At 45.8% G+C, this 12,882-nt stretch overlaps 1 protein-coding gene across 8 annotated transcripts in view; it reads right to left on the bottom strand.

Annotated features, from left to right (window-relative positions):
• myt1la (myelin transcription factor 1-like, a) overlaps positions 1 to 12,576 on the bottom strand; it is a 62,892-nt gene extending 50,316 nt beyond the window's left edge. For 5 of the 8 annotated variants that reach the window (XM_079344837.1, XM_079344838.1, XM_079344832.1 and 2 more), the window contains exon 1: positions 12,131 to 12,576. The gene's annotated coding sequence lies outside the window, so the exon portion shown is untranslated. The remainder of the gene's footprint in view (positions 1 to 12,130) is intronic. The other 3 variants (XM_079344831.1, XM_079344835.1, XM_079344833.1) reach the window with 1 other exon arrangement.
• Positions 12,577 to 12,882: the final 306 nt, after the last annotated feature.

Below are 12,882 nucleotides of genomic sequence, written 5' to 3'. Positions count from 1 at the left end.
TGCGGCGTTAATATAAATGTAAATTCTGGACAGCCTCGCCTGAGCTCCCAGTCTGCTCCCATTATGGTGCCACAGCGAACCAAGGCCGGGTGCATCTGAGGCCGCCACTCCACTGAGCGTGCTCCAACGCACCCTACATCAAATACAGCCCCCCCCCCGCCCGCCCTGAAGAGCTCAGCCGCTGAAAAAAAAAAAAAAACCTCTGCCTCCCTGGAAACTATACAACTGAGTGGGCTGCACACTTAATGGGCATGTGTGTGCGTGTGTGCATGTGTGTGTGCATGTGTGTGTGTGCATCTGTGTGTGTGTGCATGTGTGTGTGCATCTGTGTGTGTGTGCAGTCTGTACTGACCTCAGACGTGTGTATGTGTGCCGTGTGTTTCCATAGGCTGTGTCCTTGTTCTGCCTCTGCATGTGTGTGTGTGTGTGTGTGTGTGTGTGTGTGAGTGGGTTCTTCTTCTGCTATCTTTGTGGGGACCATTGTCAGATTTAGACCTTGATAACGAGGACTAGCAGGTAAAGCGAGGACATTTTGGATTGTGTGGACATTTTTGTTCAGTAAGAATGACAAAAAAAAAAAAAAAGGTTACTATGTAAAGGAGGATGTTTTCCAGGAGGTGAGGACATTCTGTACATGTGAAATGTTGACATGACGTGACGCAGCGAGGACGTCGAACAAAGTGGGGACATTGTTCAGAAGTCTTCACACATTCTTGAAATTACTAAAAAAGTCAGGAATTATTTTTCAATGAGTTCAGAAAAAATATTTTCAAAATTGGAAAAATCTTGTCGTATTTTTACGTGTCGATGAGATAAAACTGGGCTTCTAAAGGGAGGCCATCTATTGTATGAAGGTAACACTGTCTAGTGTTAAAGCACGGCTCTGTGAGCGAAGTCGAACAAGACGAGTATTTGAAGGTTATTAAAAGTGACGATTTTATTTTGTAGGAAGAGAAGCCTAACCTTACATTTTGATGCAGAAAGAAAAAAAAAGCATTCCCTGTGTGTGTGTGTGTGTGTGTGTGTGTGTGTGTCACAGTGTCCTATATGGCTGGATTGGCGCTGTGTGAAGAGGAGTTTCCTGCTGCTTAGTATTCAGCCCGACACTCTGCCTGTCTGGTACAATATGATGCAGAGCCCTATACTCAGACACACACACACACACACACACACACACACACACACACACACACACACACAGGCATGTAGACTGCACAGAATAGCACAGAGGGTTCACCCTCTTTGCCATTGAAGTATAGAAACGTACACTCTGTACTTGTTGGATTTTTCCCTCATGAACGCATCATTGTTGGCTGCAGCGCCCTCTGTATGTCGAGGCCATCACTACACCTGCGCCTGGCGTTCATCTTTTCTTTATTATCTACCTGACTATTTAAAAGCTACAACATATTAATGGTTTGCTACTAAAAGAGCATTGCGGTCCAATGGAGAGCACTGCATCTCATTACAGACACGGACCCTGCACGGTCCTCGCACGGATCCAGCACGGTGAGGTCCGGGTCCCGTTCAGGAAACTGTGGAAGATTTTGGCTTCATCTGTTCCTGCATTTTTTTTTTTTTTTACTGTCAAGGAACAAAGAGATGCTGTTTCTAAGCAATCCTTCAGTAATAAGGGAAGTTTCACCACTCACTTTACTGCTGACAAGCATACGTGCTGCTGCTATGGTTACCCATAGTTTAATATAGCTTCAGAACCCATTAAGACTAGTGCTTGGCTTGTTAGCGAACTTATATCTGCAGGTTTCTGAAGACTATAATTTGAGAGATGACAGCCACGCAGTTCAACCCAGGAGAAGTCTTGTGCTTTGTCGAACATGGCGGTGTGGCGCCGCGCCTGAAACACAACTCCAAACCGTCTACGATGAGTGTGGCAGGAGGAGACTCCCTAAAAACAAGCAGGAAGTCGTCGTGCAACAATGGCCATTTTCTCTGTGTACATTTTGCTCATTCTATTTTTTTCATCAGATAGATAGATAGATAGATAGATAGATAGATAGATAGATAGATAGATAGATAGATAGATAGATAGATACTTTATTGATCCCGAGGGAAATTCAAGTTCAATGAATTCAATCAATCTCCCCTCGAGGTGATAAAAAAAAAAAAAATCTTAGCTTATTTCATCCTGTCTAAAAGTGAAAGCTTAAAGCAGCCATTTAATTACATGCACGGAGATCGTAGTGGAGACACCCTGCGGCGCTCTGGCAGGAGACACTCCGGCTGAAGTCGGAGCAAAAAATTTGGCTGTTTGCATTCACATATAGAGCTCCTCCGGGAAAGATCCTGAGCTTTTCCAGCAGACTTATGCAAGTCCTATAAAATAGGTTTTGTCAAGGCTTTGGAATAAATCAAACTAGTGCCTTGTATTTAACACGTCAGTTATCATCACTCTTCAGAATTTGCAAATGTTTGAATTAGTGATAAAGCAATACATTTATCATGCATGTTTTTTTTTTTTAATATGTGTATTATTTACATCATCAAACGAATGCTGGAAATATATTTAAAAAAAGAGACGTCAAACGTTGTTTTGCAACTTTGAGGCGAGATGCTGGCGTGCGGTTTTGGACGGAGATTTGGTGCCGGATGAATTAAAATGCAAATGACTTCATGGTGCAGAGATTTCGGGGGGATCTTAATGGTTGGAGCAGCTCGTTAAGCTGCTAGCAGGAGGAGAAGACGTCTCAGGATCCATTAAAAAAAAAACTGGGTGAAAAGTCTGAGAGGACAGGAGCAGAGTCTACGGGATCTAATGGACACAGGAAGTCTTAAAAGTCCTCCCAGCCAATTAGGGAACACAATGCTTTTTATTCACATGTCACTATTCCCTGCAAATGTTCAGCTCTCAGGCTTCACACAAACACAAACAGTCCCAGGCAAATGTTTGTGAGTTCAAACTAAGCACACACACACACACACACACACACATGCAGCAGACAGGTGAGATGTGTGTGTTTGCGGCAGAGCCAGACAGCAGCTCAGTGCTTTATTACAGCAGAGCACTTTTATCAAACCCAACAAACAGAAACACCTGGTGTGTGATGTGACGCTGCAGTGCACAAACCAAACAACACAAGTGAACAGAGAGAGAGAGAGAGAGAGAGAGGTGCAGCGCTGCTTCAGTCTGTCTGCTCATGAACAGACGGTTATCTTCGTCTGGACAGGAAGCTCCTGCTTTAAGCCACTTTTTGAAACTAGCCATGTTGACTGGTTTGTTGTTCAACCATTTTGGTTTAAACTCAAATATCTCACTAAGTGTTTTCATCAGAGTCACTGTAGATGTAGTCTGTAAGGAAAAAGACTCTGCACTACTGACTCTTCATTTAGCGTCAACTGCGGGTCAAAATGACCACGTACAGAAAGCCTTCGATGGAGTCGGACCAGTGTCCAAAAAAAAAAAAAAAAAAATAAATACTATCCTGTAGGTCGAGTGTGCTGCAGCACGATGACCCATATGTGTTTAATAATACAGTGACAACCTAACCCTACTCCTGACAGGATCGGCTGCCTGACAGGCAGAACCCAGGGCAAACCCAGCAGAGGTCATATTCACAATGTGGTCTGTTGCCAACATAGAAAGAACATTATGTTCTAAGCAGAATGTATGAAACATGAAGAAGTTACTTGTTCTTTCACTTGCACTGTCGAAAATGTGCAAACAAGTCGGCGTTGTCTCAGCAAAGAAACCTCGGCAATGATTGTTTGAAATGTGGACAGTGTGTGCAGGAGTTTACCTGCAATTCCTAAAGACGACAAATGATTTCCATTTTTGTTGCCATGGAATCAAAACAGGTGGAGTTAGATTTTTAATACTTCATATCCAAATTGAATTCTGCCACCGTGACGACTCCGAGGTGGGGAAAGACGTCGAAGCAGTTCTGAGGTCTTTTTTCACTTTGACACGATTCTGCTAAGAATGAAACAAAAAGCTGTTTATATTCCACAGCGAGTCTCAGGCGTCCAATACGAGGCTCCTTTCTTGTTTTTTTTAATTTCCAAAAATGTCAGGCCGACTCCTGCACACTGTTGAAGAGCACTGTTTTAAAATATGCATTCATGTGATTTAAACAGGGCTCGCTGACTTTGCTTGCAGCAGCTTCTAGTTAGAAAACGTTTTTTTATAACTTAAGTACCTTTCAATCACTAAATTAAGAGAATGCATCGTCTTCAAACACGTGCAAACTAAAATGATTAAAGCGTCAAAAACAGTCGCAACCTTCGAAACTACAACGTCCGAGCAAAGACATCAGATCACCAGTCGTGTATCAGACTGCAGCTCTGCAGAAAGCGTCGTCTAAATGTCACAAATAAGTCGGCAACATTTTCACAACAAAACAATTCCAACGTATTTCTGCGCCTTGCTGCAGTTTGTCTACAGTTTTCTTTTCTTTTTTGCACAATTCAAAACAAGAAATTACCTCAAATCTGGTGGCCAGGACTTTGTATTTTGTTGCCGTGGTAACGAAACTGTTAGTCTGGTTTTTACTGGTATCATTTCTACGATTAACATCCCTGCTGATATGTGGACTGAAAAAAAAAAATCAGTTGCACATTTTACAAAAAGCTGATTCTGTTTAAAATAATAAATACATAAACTCCAAATTTCACGCAGCTTTTTTTTCTATCTATTTTTGCACGTCACAGTGTTGCACTGTTTTGCTTCTCGTGCCGTGCAGGATATTCGACTCTATTTTTAGAGAGCGACTAATGAATTGATATCAAAACAGTGTAGCAAGGCAGCATGTTAGTTTTAACAGCTGCTAATTAAAAATGAAAAGAAACAGATGCTTAATGAACGCCGCCCTGACAGATCGATGTGCGAACCGCTCTGCTGCAGCTCCTGCACAGTCGGTGGCGTAAACACACACACACCCACACACACACACACACACACACAAAGTTAAAGAAATAAATCTGCAGCAGCTAGGTCTGGTGCGACTCCCTCCTGTACATCAGCCCCACTCCTGGTTTCCATGGAGACTGGACTGATCGGGTGATTAGCCGCGTCAATTAACCTCTGACCAATCACGGAGAGCGCCCGAGCGGCAGCAGCTGACTGTGATCTGCAGATATGATCACAGCTAGAGTCCAAAGTCTGAACGCCGCATGCTAAATAATAATGAATGCATGTGGGAATTATACATTAGCATAGTCAATTACATTCCTGCACATGTTGGGTTTTTTTCTCTCGTATTTATTCCATGGAGTCATTTTCAGCATTTGTTTGTTTTCCCTTTTTATTGTCTCTTTAATCTGGAAAATGGAAAACTTAATTATGAATTAAGTTTTTTTGTATTTGTTGGTTTCATCTCGACGTCGCCAGTTTAATTAAACCAAAATTAGAAACTAACTCTTCCCTTCTCTTTTTTTTTTTTTTTTTCATTTGGTCTTTTTGAGATTCTCATTTTTATCCTTTCATGTTCCCACTCCACACATGAACCGGCCGTAATGAACCCTGCCACACTTCATGTTTCACCCTCTAAAACCTTGTAAATGTCGAAAATGTGAAAGGGGCCACGCTGCAGATTTTCCTGCCCGGACACAAAAACACACGGCTGGACTTGCTCTCCCTGTGATGACCGGGTCCGCTGGTGTCGTGTCGGCACTTCAGAAGAGATAAAGTCCTCTTCAGCCCTCGGACGATCTTCTGTCAGAGCAGGTTCACCTCAAAGCAGGAGCGAGGAGCCGCACAAAAACTGGTCTGAAGGTTTGTTTTTATGCTTTCATGATGACCAAAAGCGTCTGTTTCTGTTCTCAGACGTCACCTGACTGACATCCAGAGACGTCGCCTGCTCGAATGTCTCAGCTTGATGACGGGTCAAGCCCTCAAAGATGATTTTAATAATCATAACAGATGATGAAGGGGTGAGAACAACAGCATGTCAAACGCTAAAGCGAGCTAACACACAAGGCCATTTTCAAGTCTGAACTTATTTTAATAACAGAAGGGACCGACTTCTAACATTATAATCCTCCGAATGCACATCAGACGAGTCCTGCTCTTTGTACTCATGAAACTTCCATGATCTTCAGAAGAAAAACAAGTATGGAGGATGGTTGACCTCGTCAGCTGGCGGTCCTCGTCGGACCTCTTGTTGTCTGACCAGCAGTCGACACTACAAAGGTTCTTCTTCATCTTCTTCTTCTTCGGCAGCACTATCTGGAATCCCACAATTCAACATCAGGGAGGCTCCGACTGCAGTAAAACAACCGTATCAATGTCTCACACCGGAGGAACATTTGAACAAATAATCACTTGCGACAATCCTGGAATCAGGCCACGCCCTCTCTCTCCCCGCCCCAGAAGAGAAATCCTGGTTTGGGGGAGAAAAACGGAACCAAAAGGACGAAAGAGAAAGAAGCTTGGAGGCTATTTTTACTTATTCTCAGCTGGCTAGCATGCTAAGCGTTTTAGCATACATGCTAAGTGTTTTAGACCGACGCATTCTGAGTGAACCTGATGAAGGCCACAAGCTGAAACTCATCTTTCTTACAAAGTTAATAAAGTTGATCTTCACACAATAAGTTGAAACTCTTCCAGCCTCTCACGCTCTACGTAGGCTTGGAAGTTCGTGAAAAACCATCCCTGATATTAGCATGCTAAGCTGTCAGCTAGTTTAGCTCAACTTCAAGTATACTTTTTTTTTTTTGATGGTCATTTTATTTCGAACACTCAAAAGCCCATTTTCAATCAAGCTGACATCTTTGTAGTCCGGTGTCGTCGTCCCCATCTCTTTTCTACTCCAGAGCAAAGGGGGGGCGGGGCTTTGTGATTGACAGTTCAGCGAGTAGATGTGGTCAGTGAGTGAAGCTTTAATGATGTGTTACAAGCAGATGAGGCGGGCAACCGAGACCCCTCGATCGTTACTCCTCCTGGAATCACTGTGCGGGCGGAAAAGGACTCGGATGAATCGGAGGATAATTTGTCTCCTTTCATGGCTGCACAGCCCGGACAAAGGTGGCTGTTTGACTTTCTTTTTCATCATCCAGGCGGACTCTCTCTCTCTCTCTCTCTCTCTCTCTCTCTCTCTCTCTCAGTCACAGCGGAAGTAGAAAACCCCTCCGCTGGGAGATGAGAGATGCTTCTACTGCCCGTCTCAAACTATGGAACGACCTCCCACTGCACATAAGACACGCCCCCTCTCTGTCCAAAACTCAACTTAAAACCCATTTTTATTCGTTAGCTTTCAACCCTGCATGACACTCTGTTCCCGTTTTAGTGTTTTATTGTTTTAATTTTGTAATTGTTTATGCTTTACGTTCTTTATTCTCATGTATGTACAGCACTCTGTCCCAGCTGTGGCTGTTTAAAGTGCTTTATAAATAAAGGGGGGAAAAGGTCAGAGGTCACAGAGTACGGAGCAAATTAAAAAAGTTCTGCATTAATCACGCCTCTAAATTGGATTCCACCGAGAGCAGCTGCCTGTCTGCCATTCACATGAATGATTATACACACACACACACACACACACACACACACACACCTCATGGCGAGCAGGATCTACCCACGATGAATCATTAAAAATGTGTGTGGCCATAACCACTGTGTGTGTAGTACAGAGTGTGTGTGTGTGTGTGTGTGTGTGTGTGTGTAGTACAGAGTGTGTGTGTGTGTGTGTGTGTGTGTGGTTTTTACAGTATGAGTCATTCGGAGCTCGAGAATAGAAAGTGGATGATGCGTGTTTGCATGTGCTCCTCCATTGATCAGAATGAGTTAATCAGATTGATGGTTGTCTTGGCAGCAGCTCAGATTTCATAAAGTGCAGACGGACGGACGGACGGGTGGACAGACGGGCGGACGGGTGGACAGACGGACGGACGGGTGGACAGACGGGCGGGGGGGCGGACGGACGGACAGAAGTCTCAGTTATTGGTTGTGACAGTCACCAGCTCGTCCTGGGTGGACGGTGGCGTGACGCCGCTCTGTTGAACTGCTGGCAGCCTTCACGCACCTCGCCACGTTAACGTGACGCTGATTTCCTGTGACAGTCTCGCGTCTCACGAGAGCTCACGTTACTTTTTTCCGGCTCTTTAAGGAAAAGGCAAATTTGGATTTCGGCCCGGAATATTCGCTCGCCCCCGGACTAATTTTAGAACGAGGATGAATTCGTGCCACAGCGGTTGTGATTCGACTCAGTGGCACCGAGGTAACCCAATGGATCTCTGGAAAATCATAGATTCAGTTTTGGCCTTATTCGGGGGGGGGGGGGGGGGGGGGGGGGGGGTGCGGCTCTGGCCCAACGTGTCCTTGGCCAATGACCTGCCAACGACAGGGAAACTTAACTGAACACGTGAACACGTTCCTTCACTTCTGCATGGGCGGCCAATCACTGCTCTCTCTCTCTCTCTCTTTGACCAGATGGACTGAGACTTGAGATATATCATAAAGTGTTTCATGGCAGACGTTCACACCTGGATGAATCAGACGAGCTGGGAAGCCAAAAAAGTTTTACCATTAATGAGAGAAGTTCCAGTTCACTAGGACTGTCTGTGCTCCTTATTAAAGCTCCTTATTGATTTAAGTGGAAAAACTCTGTGAGTTTCAGCTGCTGTCTCTTTAAAGCCTCGTTAACACCAAGCGGTTCGGTTCGGTCCGGTTTAGTTTGGTCCGGTTTGGTTTGGTTCAGTTTGGTCCGGTTTAGTTTGGTTCATCCGGTCGAGTTTGGTTCGGTTCGGTCCGGTTTGATTCGGTTTGGTTTGGTCCGGTTTAGCTTGGTTCGGTTCAGATCAGTTTGGTCCGGTTTGGTTTGGTTTAGTTTGGTTTGGTTAAGTTTAGCTTGGTTCGGTTCGGTCCGGTCCGGTTTGGTATGATGGGCATTAATCTGTGTTTCCTCTGTTAAAGTGGAGACTGGTACCAGAATAAGTTTGTCCAATCGTTGTCCTGCATGAGGCCGATGACGCTGCGATCGTTCTTTATTGAACTCACGTCGGAGAATTAACGTGACTGCAGCAGGTCAGGCTGTGATGTGAGCAGACCTCCAGCTGGGTCGGGTTTATCCGTGACCAGCAGCAGGCAGGTGTACCTGTCCTGTGTGTGTGTGTGTGTGTGTGTGTGTGTTTAATCTGCTCCGTCACACACAGGCTTTATTTTGTTCTGCAGTTATGAACGATCTCCAGCTCCGCCTCGGACCCCGCTGAGAGCACACAGGAAATAAAAGCAGGTTTTTTTTTTTTTCTCATTACTTGTTCAGACGACTTCACCTGGTCTCAGCGTTTACCCGTCTACCTGAGCCGCCACGGGGAGACGAGAAGCGGGTCCAACTGAACCGGGTTAAGGATTCATCCGGGTGTCTTCGGCTCAAACGTCGCGTGGAGCCGCAGGAACCGAGAAATGTTCTGTGTTGTGTATTTCTATGGATTTGAGAAACTCTTTTCATAAAAGAACTTCACTATTTTGCCTTGAATATTTTCTATTTTGGGTGATAATTAAACGAACACGTCGGGGCATTTTTCTGCTACTTCTGCCGAGTCTTTGATTTTCTCTTTTCTATGAGGCTTTGGACAAAAACACGTCTTTGCACCGATCACATAATAACATTCCTGAAAATGATATTTGGGACGAAAAAAATAAAGAATTAAACAGGCAGCTATTGTTCGAGAAGAAACCCTGGAAAGGACACGAGTCTCTTCAGAAGTCTCTCCGAACAATCAGCCGAGCGCGGCTTCAACGTCAGCGAGCAGAAATCACTTCCATCTTTTCATGCACGCTGAATGACGGCCGGCTCTTCAGCTTCCTTCTCTGACTCTCCACAGCTCGAAAGTTTAAAAAGACGTGTGCAGTAAAGTTTGACTCCTCAGGCCCGGGTTGAGCTGCATTAGATATTTAAGGGGGGGAAACCGGGCCTGCTCCAGATCCAAATACTCAGCTGAGGTCCGGAAGGGAAATATGCAATATGAAAATATCCTCCAAGTTCAAGACGTTGCTTCAGAGTCGGTACTCTCCGAGCATCACGTCCCCCCCCCCCCGTGGTGCTCGGACTGGTTCTCAGGAGCCGAGTCGATCCTCTTCCAGAAGTCTCCGGAGCGTGCATGAAAACCCCCTCGTGCTTCTTTATGTCGTCTCTCTGTGTCGTCAACTTTTTGGTCAAACTAACCGCTCTGTGAAGACGTGCGTCTGAATCCATTTTAAAGGCTTCTACTACAACAGTTTTGGTTTTTTGGGGGGGTCGGGGGCGACACGCGTGGACAGATCGGTGTAGCAGCTGCTCTTTCAGACGCACGCTCGCTCGTCAAACCCACTTTCTGAAGGTCTCAGAACTCACAGCATCTGTCCTCGACCACGACTGACAGGAAAAAACACTTTCTGACTTGTGTTACAGTCGAACTCTAAACAGTGACGTGCCTGCTGCACACGAGCACGTGATTTTTATATTCCTGGTTCTTGGACTCTCCCTGCCTCGGTCTTGGTCCGGCCTGGTCTCAGTCAGTCTGGACTACAACAAAACTGCAGACTCTCTGGCATGAGTACCCAGAATGCACAGCTTTAAACTTCCTTCAGACGTCCTGACGTGTTTACACAATCCTCTTCTTCTCTATCGGCCTGAGTTTGGAACCTTTGGAACCTTTTTGTCCTCACTTGACATTTTCTACACTCTCGACTCCGACTGCTTATCGTCTGCAGATTCAAGAGGAGTTTATCTACGATAAACATCCAATAAAAGAGCCACGACACTCGTCTCCTAGCAGCGTCGTGCTTCTCTGTGAAGACTTCCAGCTCTGACAGAGGCGGACTGAGTAGGTTGTTCAAGACTCAAAAATAAACTTAAAGACGTTTCATGTGAAGCACTATCACGCGTCTTCTCGTGGTCGTAGAGCAGGGGTAGCCAACCCTGGTCCTCGAGGGCCACTATCCTGCATGTTTTAGATGTCTCCCTCTTCCAACACACCTGATTCAAATGATCAGGATTGTTGTCAGGCTTCTGCAGAACTTGATGACGAGATAATCATTTGAATCAGGTGTGTTGGAAGAGGGAGACGTCTAAAACATGCAGGATAGAGGCCCTCGAGGACCAGGGTTGGCTACCCCCGTCGTAGAGAGATCCCTCATCCTGCAGGAAAACCCCCGACCTGCAGAAACCAGCTTGCTTTTGCCCCGTTCAGGTGTGAAACCTGCAGGTGAAGGGAATTTACCCCCCCCATTCGGCTTCATGCCACATTAACGCCGTGTTGAAGTTCTGTTTCAAAACTTCAAAACTTCTGCATGTCGAGCAACGTTTCATCGCACCAGGACGGAAAAAAAACGAGCAAATAAATCCAACATTTATCACATGTTAAAGCCCTAAAAGACAGCGATCACAAAGCCTCATGTAATAAAAGGCACTCAGTGACAACAGGAGGGATGGAGTGAATATATAAAAAGGTGCCATAAGGTCACTGCAGACTCTCTAATTGGTGGCACAGGCGCACTTTCCGTCACTGTGGAGGCATTATGGCGATATTAGAGGAACAGTGACGCTGCGTGACACCCTGCAGGAATACTAAATACTCCCCACAATGGTCCCAGCCTGGATTATCATATCCTATTAGTCTCCATCCTATAGCTGCCGTATACAGAACAATACAGGCTTCACAGCACCCTGCAGGAACATTACGGAAATATTAGCAGGACGTGATGGAGCGCCGGGAGCCTCGGAGTAATAACACGGCACATTATATATGATAATGAAAACATGAGAATAAACAATCCGAAAGGTGGTTTGAGGTCACTCACAGTGCAGACAGGACAGCTCAGAGTGGGGCAATACAAAGGCGTGCAGAAAGCAGTGCAAAGAAGACACAAACATATCAAGAGATTTTAGACATTTCACGTCTTGAAAAGGACCAAAAAAAAAAAAAAGCGTGACTGACACTCAGAACATGTTTAAGCAGAGATTGTCCCCATAACAGCGCATAAACACACACTGTCACAGCTCGGGGATGTAAAAATAGGAACATAAGAAGAAGGCTGTCAACAAAAGTGAGCGCTGGAACAACAGGAGCATGACTGACACACCACAGGAGCACTAAGGGAAGGTGCTAAAGGTGACCGGAGCGCGTGAAACAGGCGCACAAAGAGCGTCACGCGCGTCATCACAGGGAAATATATAAAAAAGAAGAAAGAGAAACATACTGAAATGGCGAAGATGGAGACTCCTCTATCTCTGTCTCTTCGTCCTCCTCTCCTCTTCCTCTGTGCGCGGAAAGTCTGCAGCCTCCTTCACTCTCTCTCTCTCTCTCTCTCTCTCTCTCTCTCTCTCTCTCTCTCTCTCTCTCTCTCGTTCACACTCTCTTTCTCTCTCGGTCTCTCTCAAGGTCTCTCTACCTCTCTCTCTCTCTTTTGTCACCGTGATAATCTGGCCGTGCCTTCACTGGCGGAGAGCGGGATGGAGGAGGAGGAGGGGGGGGGGGGGGGGGGGGGGCCCAGACACACAGACAGGAGGGAGAGAAGAGGATGATGAAGATGGTGGAGGGAGAATCAGACACTGCAGCAGCAGGAGAGAGTAGGAGAAGAAGAAGAAGAAGAAGACGGTGGGTATACCTCTATCACTCCCTCTCTCTCCTCTTCTTTCTTTTTACCTATCTTTCTTTATTTCCCGGGCGCGCGCACGCAAACAGGCGGGCACGCGTGCGATAGAGAGAGCCAGCGCGGGCGAGTTGGCGGGCGCGCGCACAAAGGCTCTCCAAGGATATGGCAACGCGAAGCCTCCCTCTCTCTCTCTCTCTCTCTCTCTCTCTCTCTCTCTCTCTCTCTCTCTCTCTCTCTCTCTCTCTCTCTCTCCTCTCTCTCTCTCTCTCTCTCTCTCTCTCTCTCTCTCTCTCTCTCTCTCTCCTCTGTCTGTAACATTCAAGGAATGTACAGTGTGTGTGCGCGTGTGTGTCAAT

Source organism: Symphodus melops (assembly GCF_947650265.1).
Source record: "Symphodus melops genome assembly, chromosome: 1".
NCBI lineage: Eukaryota > Metazoa > Chordata > Actinopteri > Labriformes > Labridae > Symphodus > Symphodus melops.
Note: the sequence above shows the minus strand (reverse complement) of the source record. Positions and strands in the feature narration are given on the sequence as shown.